The sequence below is a fragment of the Boleophthalmus pectinirostris genome, unplaced genomic scaffold, assembly GCF_026225935.1.
Source record: "Boleophthalmus pectinirostris isolate CB_2022bp ecotype Guang Dong unplaced genomic scaffold, ASM2622593v1 HiC_scaffold_9, whole genome shotgun sequence".
In the NCBI taxonomy this organism is placed as follows: domain Eukaryota; kingdom Metazoa; phylum Chordata; class Actinopteri; order Gobiiformes; family Gobiidae; genus Boleophthalmus; species Boleophthalmus pectinirostris.
The window spans coordinates 17,598,153-17,608,651 of NW_026571541.1; the positions used below are offsets into that span (position 1 = coordinate 17,598,153).

At 41.2% G+C, this 10,499-nt stretch overlaps 1 long non-coding RNA gene across 1 annotated transcript; it reads left to right on the forward strand.

Moving 5' to 3' along the window:
• The first annotated feature begins 462 nt into the window (after window positions 1–462).
• Window positions 463–3,228, forward strand: LOC129412587 (uncharacterized). Its single transcript, XR_008633759.1, has 3 exons — window positions 463–555; window positions 2,667–2,921; window positions 3,003–3,228. It is a non-coding gene; the product is annotated as an uncharacterized LOC129412587 (long non-coding RNA).
• The last annotated feature ends 7,271 nt before the right edge of the window (window positions 3,229–10,499 follow it).

Genomic DNA, 10,499 nt, shown 5'->3' on the forward strand with positions numbered 1-10,499 from the left:
TAATTAGACACTGAATTATAATTTTCATCCCCTTTTAACTCCCACTTGATATCCAAAAATAAAGCAATAGGCCTAAATAGTCAGTGAGTCTGCTCCAGGGCAGCTCTGGCTACACTAGTAGTTTACTGCCACCAAGTGTGCAGTGAATGAATAACATATTTGAGTGTCCAGAAAAGCACTATATAAAACTGATGCATTATTATTATTGTTGTTGTTGCTATTATTGTTATTATTAAATACCAAAATAGATTTGTGTAGTTTATTTGTAGCCCTATCCTGAAATAAATCCCCCAGACTGCGCGTCCACAGCCTGTCCACTAGGAGGCCTACTTGCCTCACTCTGCTCAGTCTGGGCTCGCTCTTGTCGGGACTGATCTAATTGATCAGATAAGATTTGGATGATGTGAGCGCTGAGATTTGGCGCTAATCCCGTTCGCGGTGAGACAGCAGCATGTGAAGACTTCCGCATTGATGTGAAACCCTGCTTCTGCCCGTCTCGGTTTGAAGTTGGAGAAAGAAATAGGTTTGACTAAACTCCAGAGAGTGTGAAGTAAAGTAAGTCTCAGAATAAAGACAAAGAAGTTAATTTGAAGTCCTTGTAGCAGCGTACGTGAGCTGCTTGTTTAGGCCTCAAAGTTGTGAGGTAGACGGCGGGAGAGGGGAGGAAAGGGGACATATATGGAGAATAAGAGAGTGGTCTTATGATGAGTCGAGGCACGTATCTCCGCTCAACCGTGTCTTTCTGGGCTTGGAGCTCGCAGCTGCGGCGGCGGGGATTGAATTCAGATGTGGCCAGCGAGCGCGTGAGTGTGCGCGCGCGCCGCTACAGGTGGAAATGCTCTTATCAATACGCACTGTCCGAGCCTGACTGCGGGCCGATCTGTCTCATTGATGCTTTGAGGTGGCCCTGGCCTCCCCTACCTCCCCGAGGAGCCCATTGATTAATGTCTGGGTCACCGTGCTATTTCCATATTGATACCGCGATTGATGACGGCGCTCCAGGAACAAGCCATATTGACCACATGAAAAGTGATACGTTTCAAACTGCTCGCCGGATGTATTTACGCATAATGGCCATAGTGGACTTAGGCACGTCCAAGCGACTCGAGTTAAAAATCATCTTCAAATCCTATAATTACCACTTTCTGCTCTTTCCAACGCCATTTTATCTTAAGGAGTGCATATATTAGAAAATATCTTATCATCATCCTATTATAACCCGTCGAACCTAAAGCAATAATTTTAATGAAATTACAGTTATCCTACCATTAATATATGGCTGGGTGTAGAAAGCCTTTACTTCCACAGTGAAGGAGTGAAAAAACATACTGACATTGGAATTTATAGCCAGCATCACAGGACAAGTCATTCTACCATCATCACAACATTAGCATGTGTAGGCCCTTTTCTGTAAGCCTGTTGAATCTACCTCTAGGATAAGACAAACTCAGTTCCGCTTCTACACAGCAGCACAAATCAGAGGCAGACATACAGGATAAAGATAAGAGAATCTAATATGTGGTCTACAATCCCATAAGGATAGTATGAAGCATGCATAAATGTTCAATAAGCTCATAGAAATTATGACAAAAATGGAAAAAAAAAAACACATATGTTTTAATCTACACTGTTTTATGTCTAATGTTGCTACTAGTGTTCATACTTCTTTTAGTTATCTATTATTACACAACTTTACGATCAAATTCATCCAAAAGCATTCACCTACATATTCCCAACATAGCCTACCAATAATTAACTGGTAGCCTATATTGTCCAGTAGGGCTACTTTAAGCATAGTTATAGTAGCCCATATCATTCTGGGTTTAGTTAGATTAGTCAAATTATTCAGGCTACGTGTTATGTTTAATCTTAACAACAATGAAAAGTGCTTGGTGTTTGTCAATACATTGGCACAAAGACGTAACCACAAAACTAATTTTTAAAGTTCCTTAAGATCTGAATGATGTGTCTATTTAGCTTACATGACAATCAGAAGGCTTGTTCATCTTTAAATGAGGCCTATCTCCATAAGAGAACAGTGATAGATGAGAAGTGTAAGCCCCATGTGACGCCTAATAGAGCTTTAAATAAGCCGAATCATCTGTTCCCAAACCACACGCAGCTCTGCCAAAAGAGGAAAACAGCTACTGATCGGAAACAGTTGTCACACTTATGCACAGTGACAGTCTAATAGCAATGAACTACTAATGAGCATATGATAACCTTATGTGACCTTTAAGTAAATGGCCTTAAATGTAATGGCGGGATGTGAATAGACTTCATATGGACAGTCACTTTTGTTTTTTTCTGACCCTACCATGTTAAACAACTCCGGAGAGAGCAGAAAGAATTGTGAACCTAATTTTGCCTGCACCCTAATTTATCGGACAGCGGAAGGCAACAAACCAATTGTTGTCTTTGTGTTGTGGGGATTACAATGAAAGCAGGAGCCATAGATGATAGTAGAAAAAACAGCTCATATTACACTACACACTCGTAGGGTCAGTGCTGGTACTCGGAGCTTGGCCTTGTGGTCGCGGTGAAACGCTCAGGCCCCCGACATATATCTGCTGATTACATCTCCTGAAGTGGAAAAAATGCAAATAATAAATGTATGAGCAACGTGCTTGTTTTTTTGCTTGATTAATTATGCCGTTTAATTCCAGATCCACCACGCTGCTCCACCGTATAATTTCCCAGTGGTCTTGGCTGTTTCTTCTCTCACATGCACGCTCCTGTTTTTCTCCCCTCTTCCCCTCATTGCAAAATGAATCATGGATCCAGCCGCGTGCACCCGAGGGAGAGCAGCGAGCTGACCAATCATGAGCATCAGAAACACACACACAAACGCAGTCAGCCTTTTGTTGTGTGGCTCATCAACTCTGAAGACAACTACCCGTTTGAACAAGAGGAAATCAAAAGTAAGTGCAGCATGCTTTTGTCAACTTTACTCCTGTTAGTTAATGTGCAGCAGAGCCCTTATAGCTGTGTGTGCTCCTCAGCTCCAGTGGTCAGTGTGACTCTGTCCGAGTGGGTGGCAGACTCCAGCGTCATTCACAGTGTCAGCTGGGACCAGAGTGCCCTCCTATTCCCAGGCTGGCCAACCCTATGTGAAGCCTCCTGACAGTTTCAGGTTAGCCCCGTCTCCCCTCTCTCCTCTACCCCTTCAGCTCTGCTCAGTGCTTCTCCCAAGGGCCCCGCTGAGAATACTGCTCAGATCCAGGCCTCTGAGCCCCCAAAGCCGGCCCTAATCCTCGGCATCGATCGCCCTGAGAATTTCCTCCTCAGCGCAGCAGGCCTCAATCTTGAGCGCTCACGCTCCCCGACCCTGAGCAGGGAGCAGCTCATTCAGGCAGACGCCTCGCGCACACAGGCCTGGCCCATATCATGGTGCTATTAGCTTTCCAAATGCAGTTCACTGACTGCTGTTGGCACGCTTCAACTGTGAGCGCCTCACATCTCTCAGCATGCATACACAAAAGACATATTCACTCTTTGAGTGTGTACATTCAGATATATCAGGGTCGTGGCTACGGAGAAAAACAAATTTGAAGTGTAAGTACATATTTTAATGCTGAAGATGATAGAGAAAGATTATAACATAGTTTTGATATTTTACATTAGAACACTTTTTTAAAAAGTGGACATTTCTCCAAATAAAAAAAACCCTTCACACATTTATTACATGTACTAATAATTTTTTGAAGACTGTATTTTTGCATATTCTGATTTTGACAAAGTGTCTCCACATAATATTTAACATAGTACATCCCTACTTTATATTTCAAAAATACTTCTTGAGTAAGTAAATTATACATTTTATACAGTACATTGTATTTTATAACTTAACTGGGAACAGTCACAATCAAGATTCGAAATTCTTCAATTCTGATACATACTTTCTTTTAGTTAGTAAGTCAGTCAGTCAGTCTGTCTGAATACACAAGGAATCATATGTTCTGTTGCTGATGAAGATGCAGTCATATAGGGAGGTATGTAGTACAAGTCTGCAGAACATGAGAAAGCATCATTTCTAGTCTCCTCCGGGGACAGCTCCAAACCAACAGTCTATCTGCACGTAACATCCTTGTTCATTATTTATTTACACAGCTTCCCTTGGACTGCGTGTGTTTTTCAGTGGAAGTGCTCATATCACATAGGTATCCTCCCCAGCCTCTAGTCTTTGTACACAGTATGTAGCCAGCACAATTAAACCTCATTCTTTATTAACTGACTTGCTGTGCGGTTGGGACGCCAAGCCTTGCTCCAAGTTCATGAATATAGAGAGAAGGAAATCTGGAACATTTGGCCCCATCGATATGTGGCTCCGCGGGCTGGTTAGAGCGTCCCTGTACATCCTGGCATTTAAGAACCCGTGCAGATGGTAATGTATCAATTCTGTTTGGGCAGGGCTCTGAGCCACAATGACAGCCCCTGAGATGCATTTGTCAAAACTGTTTTGGTGGACTTGGTGTGTGTGTTTGCAAGAATTTCAACTTGAACTAAACCTTCTGTCCATCTTTTACCATTATGTTTTTCTCCCAGAGCCACTGACTCCCATCTCCACACTTCTATTCTCCTGTGCGGGAATCTTTTTTGGCTTTCCCTCTGGTCGGTTTCCTCCTCCCTACTTCCTTCCCCTTTCTGATTTACCCTTGCTTCAGCCGCACCCCCCTCACTCGCCTGCTCCCTTCCCCTTTCTCTCTCTCTTTCTCTTTATTAATTTATTGGGTTGTTATTCTCCTTGCCTGGCTCCGCTAATGAAGGCAGGATGCAGATGAGGGCGAAGGTCGTCTCCGTAGCGATCGACCCCATCGCCCCGCAGCATGGCACTCTGACTGGCACAGGTCAGTGGCAGCTGTCAATCAAAAGCACACACACAGAAATGTAGTTGGTACGCGCACACACCATTATTAAAATAGATTCAGACTTGAATATACAGTAACAGTATTTAGAGTCTGTAGCATTTAACAGATACCCAAACATTACCCATACTGCACTTATAAAGCCAGACTGATATGACATTTCGGGAGCTATGTCATTATTGGCAGTAGGTGTTTGAAAAAGGATTATAACTGATATATATGTAATGAGACACTAGATATTAGATTGTGATTTTCTTAACAGGCAATAGTTAAAAGAGCACTAAATGTAATTTTTTTGTTCCTGTGAAGATGCGACTGCTTTTCTTGGAGTGTTCCATAGTATGGCATCAAACTTATATCATCTACATGGAGACAAGCAGCTGATGCCAGCAGGCCAAGTTATGGGTCAGCTCTATGGAGAGGTAACCCCCTCACAGTAAAAGTGCATGTTTTTTCAATAAAAGCTCTTGTTATTGAATACATGCAAGAAAGATATGTTTTAATGCCATACTGTGGAACATTTTATCATTATTTGTCAATATTTTTAATATGTGTATCTACAATGTCCACATTTTCTTGTTTGGCATTGGCCATACTGAAAAAAATGTAATAATCTATCAACTTATTCTATAGGTTAATCCCTTGCTATACTATACATTTGGAGTTGTAGCCTTGATTTTATTTATCTGCAAAAAGAAATTCATAATACAAACTTTTCTATGGAGAGTAAAATGCACTTATTTTGCATTTTAATGATACTTTGTGTAAATGCCTCAAGCTACAGAGTTAATTCAACACACATAATTACGCTTTACCAACAACGCTATACCTTTAAAGTGGAAGATTAATTTGAAGTTATGAATATTCTGGGTCTGCCAGTGCAGATGTGGTGCGTGCTGTTTAGTCTTTTGTCCGGTGATGTCCGCCCGTTCTTGAGCTCTGTGGAGACCTGACCTTCTGAACAGGGAGCTCTTTAAGGAGAATCACATGTATCCAGGTGGACACATGTATATGTAAATCTCTCCATAGGCTGTGGTTTAATTAGCTCACACAGAGCTGTTTGACAGGTCAGAATCGCATTGCACTTTGTCTGACTTTCTTCCATTGGTTCATTGGCCCCAAAAGAGTGAGGTGCTCATGGTGCCTCCAGTATCAATGCTCTGGTGCCACTGAACACCTCTGCTCCTCATCAGAGCACTGTGTTTGGAGATGCGGTCGGCGTTCAGACATGGTGTATGCGTGTCTATTTTGTTCATGGTTATTGTTGTGGGTTTATTTGTGTGCTCAGTCATGTTCATGAGAGCTCACCTGCTCTGGGCCCATCACCCCCCCATCTCATATCTCTATTAGCAGTATAGTAGAGTTAACAGTGTTATGCCATGCGTGAACTTCACCACCTTTTCCTCATATCTATGCAAAGCTGGGGTCCTGTCAATCAGTCACCTTGGTGACACAGAGCCCCACCTCCCCAATTAGAGCTGACAGGGCAGGATTAGGAGGGGGGCGGGCCCCCACCGACCTGCCTACGTGTCAATCACGTACCGGGCATCCACACGCCTGTTTACTGTCAGATCCCATCTCCGTCTGTCAGACTGCACGGCAACCGTCGCCGAGGGAAGAAGGGAGGCAGGAGGGGCGCGGTGGAGAGGGGGGAGGAGGAGATCTGATCAGAATTAACTATGCTTCTCCCCACAGACCGGTCGTGCTTTTAATTCATGAAAGGCATGAGAGAAAGTGTGAGGGGAGAGGGAGTAATCGAGGGAGGAGAGCATTTAAACCCTCACCAGGCCCTTTAGAACTTTTCACTACCATGTTTCTTCTTCTCCCACAATCACTTTTGTCTTTTCCTCGCTCTGGTAACCTGTCTCCTCTCAGAGCACCTTTAGCAGCTAACTTTCTCCTCCTATGAAGTTTTTTGACCCTGCTGCTCTGTAAAGTCACACAATTGTATTAGTATTTCTTTGATTTGGAGTTAAGGTCAGTTTGTTTTGTTCCACACATGTTCATGCAAATGTGTGTCTGTGTTTTGGTGCGTGTCTGCCGCACCGCCTTCGCACCTACAGTATGTGAATGCATAATGCTGTTATGCTGGGACTTTAGAGCAGTGTCTGGTCCACACAATGCTAATGTGTATATGTGTGTGTGTGTGTGTGTGTGTGTGTGTGTGTGTGTGGTGTGTGTGGGTGTGTGGGTGTGTGTGTGTGTGTGTGTATATAGGATGTGCATTGGTGCTTTTTTAGGGGCTGCTGGGTGGCTTCTCTCTGACCCCTGTGCCCTCGCTCTAATCCTCCAGCAAATGAGGCTCTGTGTGCGGCGAAGGGGGGGGGTTTGGGTCCACTGTCTCAGGATTAGACGACCACAGGAAAGGTCTTGGTGAGGCTGCGGATAAAACCAGTGCTTGTATTGGAGAATAATGAAAGGATTTTGTCAGCATGTGTCAGCCACCAGTGCTCTCATTACCTCACTTTGTTACTTATCAGGTTGAAGAATTACCTCATTTTAAGTGGAATGATTTGATAAAATGAAACTATCACAACTCAGGCTGTCTCCGTGTTGATTATGTGCCATATTGTATCACCATATGGTTTCCTCTGTGGTGTGAAACCTCAGGTCTGCTGTCACTTTCAATCATGTCTCTATTTCACCTGGATTCTGAACAAAGACAGGCTGTTTTGACTGCACAGTGTAATACAAAATCTTCTGATAGCCTTTCAGACACATTACTACTTATTGAAATGTTTAAGGTCTTCAATTTGATGATTATACTATACTTCATTTAATTGTTGTCATTTAATCTTGTACTAAATGTGTACCTTTTTAGTCTTTACTTTAGTGTGTTTTGATTAGAAAATTCAATATTACTTGTGTTTTTTGTGTAATTTTGTCATAATTTTTCATTTTCTTACAGGCTTGGTTGTTTTTCAGTTTACTTCTCATAAATGTTTGTGTTAATCATGTCGTACCACTGCTTGTATGCTAATTATTATTTTTTCAGTCTTATCTAAAACCCCTAGGCCATACCGTAGTCTTTGTTAAACACTGACATATAAGATTGTTTTTGATGCCTTTCCTTTCACCTCATTTGTGCATAATTTGTCATATACATTTGAATGTGTGACAGCTACATGTTGTATATAAGAGCATGCCCCCTATGCTGCTTGTGTTTGTTGCCATAGCCGAGGATGTGGGTTAAACGTGTATGGCTGTTTGCATCGAGAGACAGGTGTGTGCTGGTGTCTGCCCAACGACCTCGCTGCAGGGAACGGGCTATCAGGCTGAGAGGGAGGCTATCATGTTAATTACTTTACACACAGCCTGCCAGCCAAGCGTGCACCAAACCGCTGAGTTCACAAACACACACTTTACACACCTGAACACACATGCACACACACACACACACCTAAACACACACACACACACACCCCGGAGACGCACCAAATGAGCCGTCTTTCTTTCATTTTGTCATTTTTCTGTCTTATGTTTGAAGGCCTTGGACATCAATTCCCCTCTGCTTTCAAGAAAGATCGTTTTATATTCTAATCAATTCCAACGCCGTCCTGTGAAATTAATTGACATTCATTCAATGATTTTAAATTCCTCCGAGGCTGTTCTTTTGTTTCGGCCTGTCAGCGAGCCGCGAGTGAGATCGGACTAAATGTTTTGTCATCTCGCACTCCAGGGTAAGCCCGCTCCAAAGCACCAGCCCGAGGTCAGCTTAACCTCTTCAAATCTCATCTCTGCGACTAGTGGGAGAAAAAAACAATACGAATTCAGCGGCAGAAACTTTGGGGAAGGTTGGTTCTTCCGGGGCGGCCCTGGTATGTCTCCTATAGGGGGGATGTGAAAGGCAGGTTGGGCAGAATGAGAGGAACGCAATTGGCTGGGGCAGTGCGATGCCTTTAGTTAAATGATGCTGGCACACAGAGGGATTGCTTTGGGAAGTTGTCATCCATCATGATTTTAGAATGACTCAAAGCTACTCTTGGCTTTTGGGGTTATGTTCAGGGACCCATGATTGATGTGGAGTAGGTGTGTGCGTTGGAGGGGACAGTGAAAAATACACTGCATTTATGTGTAAGTAAAGGAGTGTTAACAGATGTGCAGAAGTTTCTTCTGTACTTGTGAAAGATCAGATATAACAAAAAACTTCTGATTCACTCTAGTAAAACAGTTCCTAAAAGTTTGAGACTAGGCCTATCACAACAAATCCTAAATAGACTTATCATTCAGTGCATGAAAGCTGAAATAATATTCTTTTGGTGTCAATATTTATTTATTGTGTATACTTTTTCTTTGTACTACTGGGAAATTTTGGTTTTTTTTTGGCAATACGGTAATATTTAAGCCGTAAAAGCTTGACTTAATAACTTCTATGACTCATTACAGTTACATTTATTCTGATCTTTATTTATTGCAGCTCATGATTTTTAACAATATTGTACATTTAGAATAGTTCTTGTGCTTTAAATCTGCTCTTGGGTTTTTGTGTCAGTGATTTGAATTAGTTTCAATATTATTGTTTATCGTCTATATTTATATCAGCAATATATCACACAAAATTTGTTATCGTGAGATCTGGCAATGGTTAGCAAGTGTGATTTTATTTCCAATATTTAAGAAAAAACACAATTTGTATTATATTTTTCCAGTTGAAATTGCTATTGTGTATAGAACTGCCATTTATTTGTTGATTTTACAAATGCAACTTACAGGATTTGTTGTTTATTCATAAGTACAGCAAGCACTGAGGTCTCCCACTGTGCTAATTTCACTCGCTCCACAGATCAATTTTCAGAAAACTCGATTAAAACACAAATCATCAACATGACTGTGATAATCATTTGCCATTCCAAATAGCTCAAAAAAATAGTCCAACTGTATTTTAAGACCACACAATGCAAGAATTTTATTGAATGTTATTTAAAATGGTCAAGATAAGAATTTATAATTGTATTAAATAGGAAGTGCACTCAATAGCGTAACTTAAAACAGACTAATAACAGTGCAACAGCTGGAAAAAAGACTTCTAAGCTGTGATTGTCTTTGTTCTTAGCCTTTGTTCCTAGCCTACCCTTTAATTCCTAATCTATGAATATTTTGCTGGAGCTTTGATGTCCATCTTCGAAGTTAAGGTTAGGCTTAGTAATTAGTAAGTTATATCTATCACAATAACAAATTTAAAGCATGATATATTGGTAGATTTATATTTGTAGAGAGAAATATTGCAATAAAAAATAATATTGAAACTTCTTTATGCCACTGTCACAAAGCAAGATAATCCCAGCAAACTAATTTTGAAATATACAGTATCATTAGAAGGCCTGAGTGCAATGAACTAATACAGCGATAGGAGTTATTTTTTTCCTACTCTCTACAGCTAAAATCTTATATTTAAAAATGGCAAAAATCTCCTAATGCAAATAAACTGTACACATGACAAATATTGAGCCACAAAATATATCGTTCCAGTATATGAAAAATATATTTTGTGAACGATAAGCGTATATAGTGATTATCGTGACAGGTCTAGTAGATGTACATCACAGCAAGTTTTTTTTTTGCAATTTTGATACCTCCTCACTTTAAAATAGGGCCGCAAACACTGAATACTGAAATATTTTGAATGATCTTAGA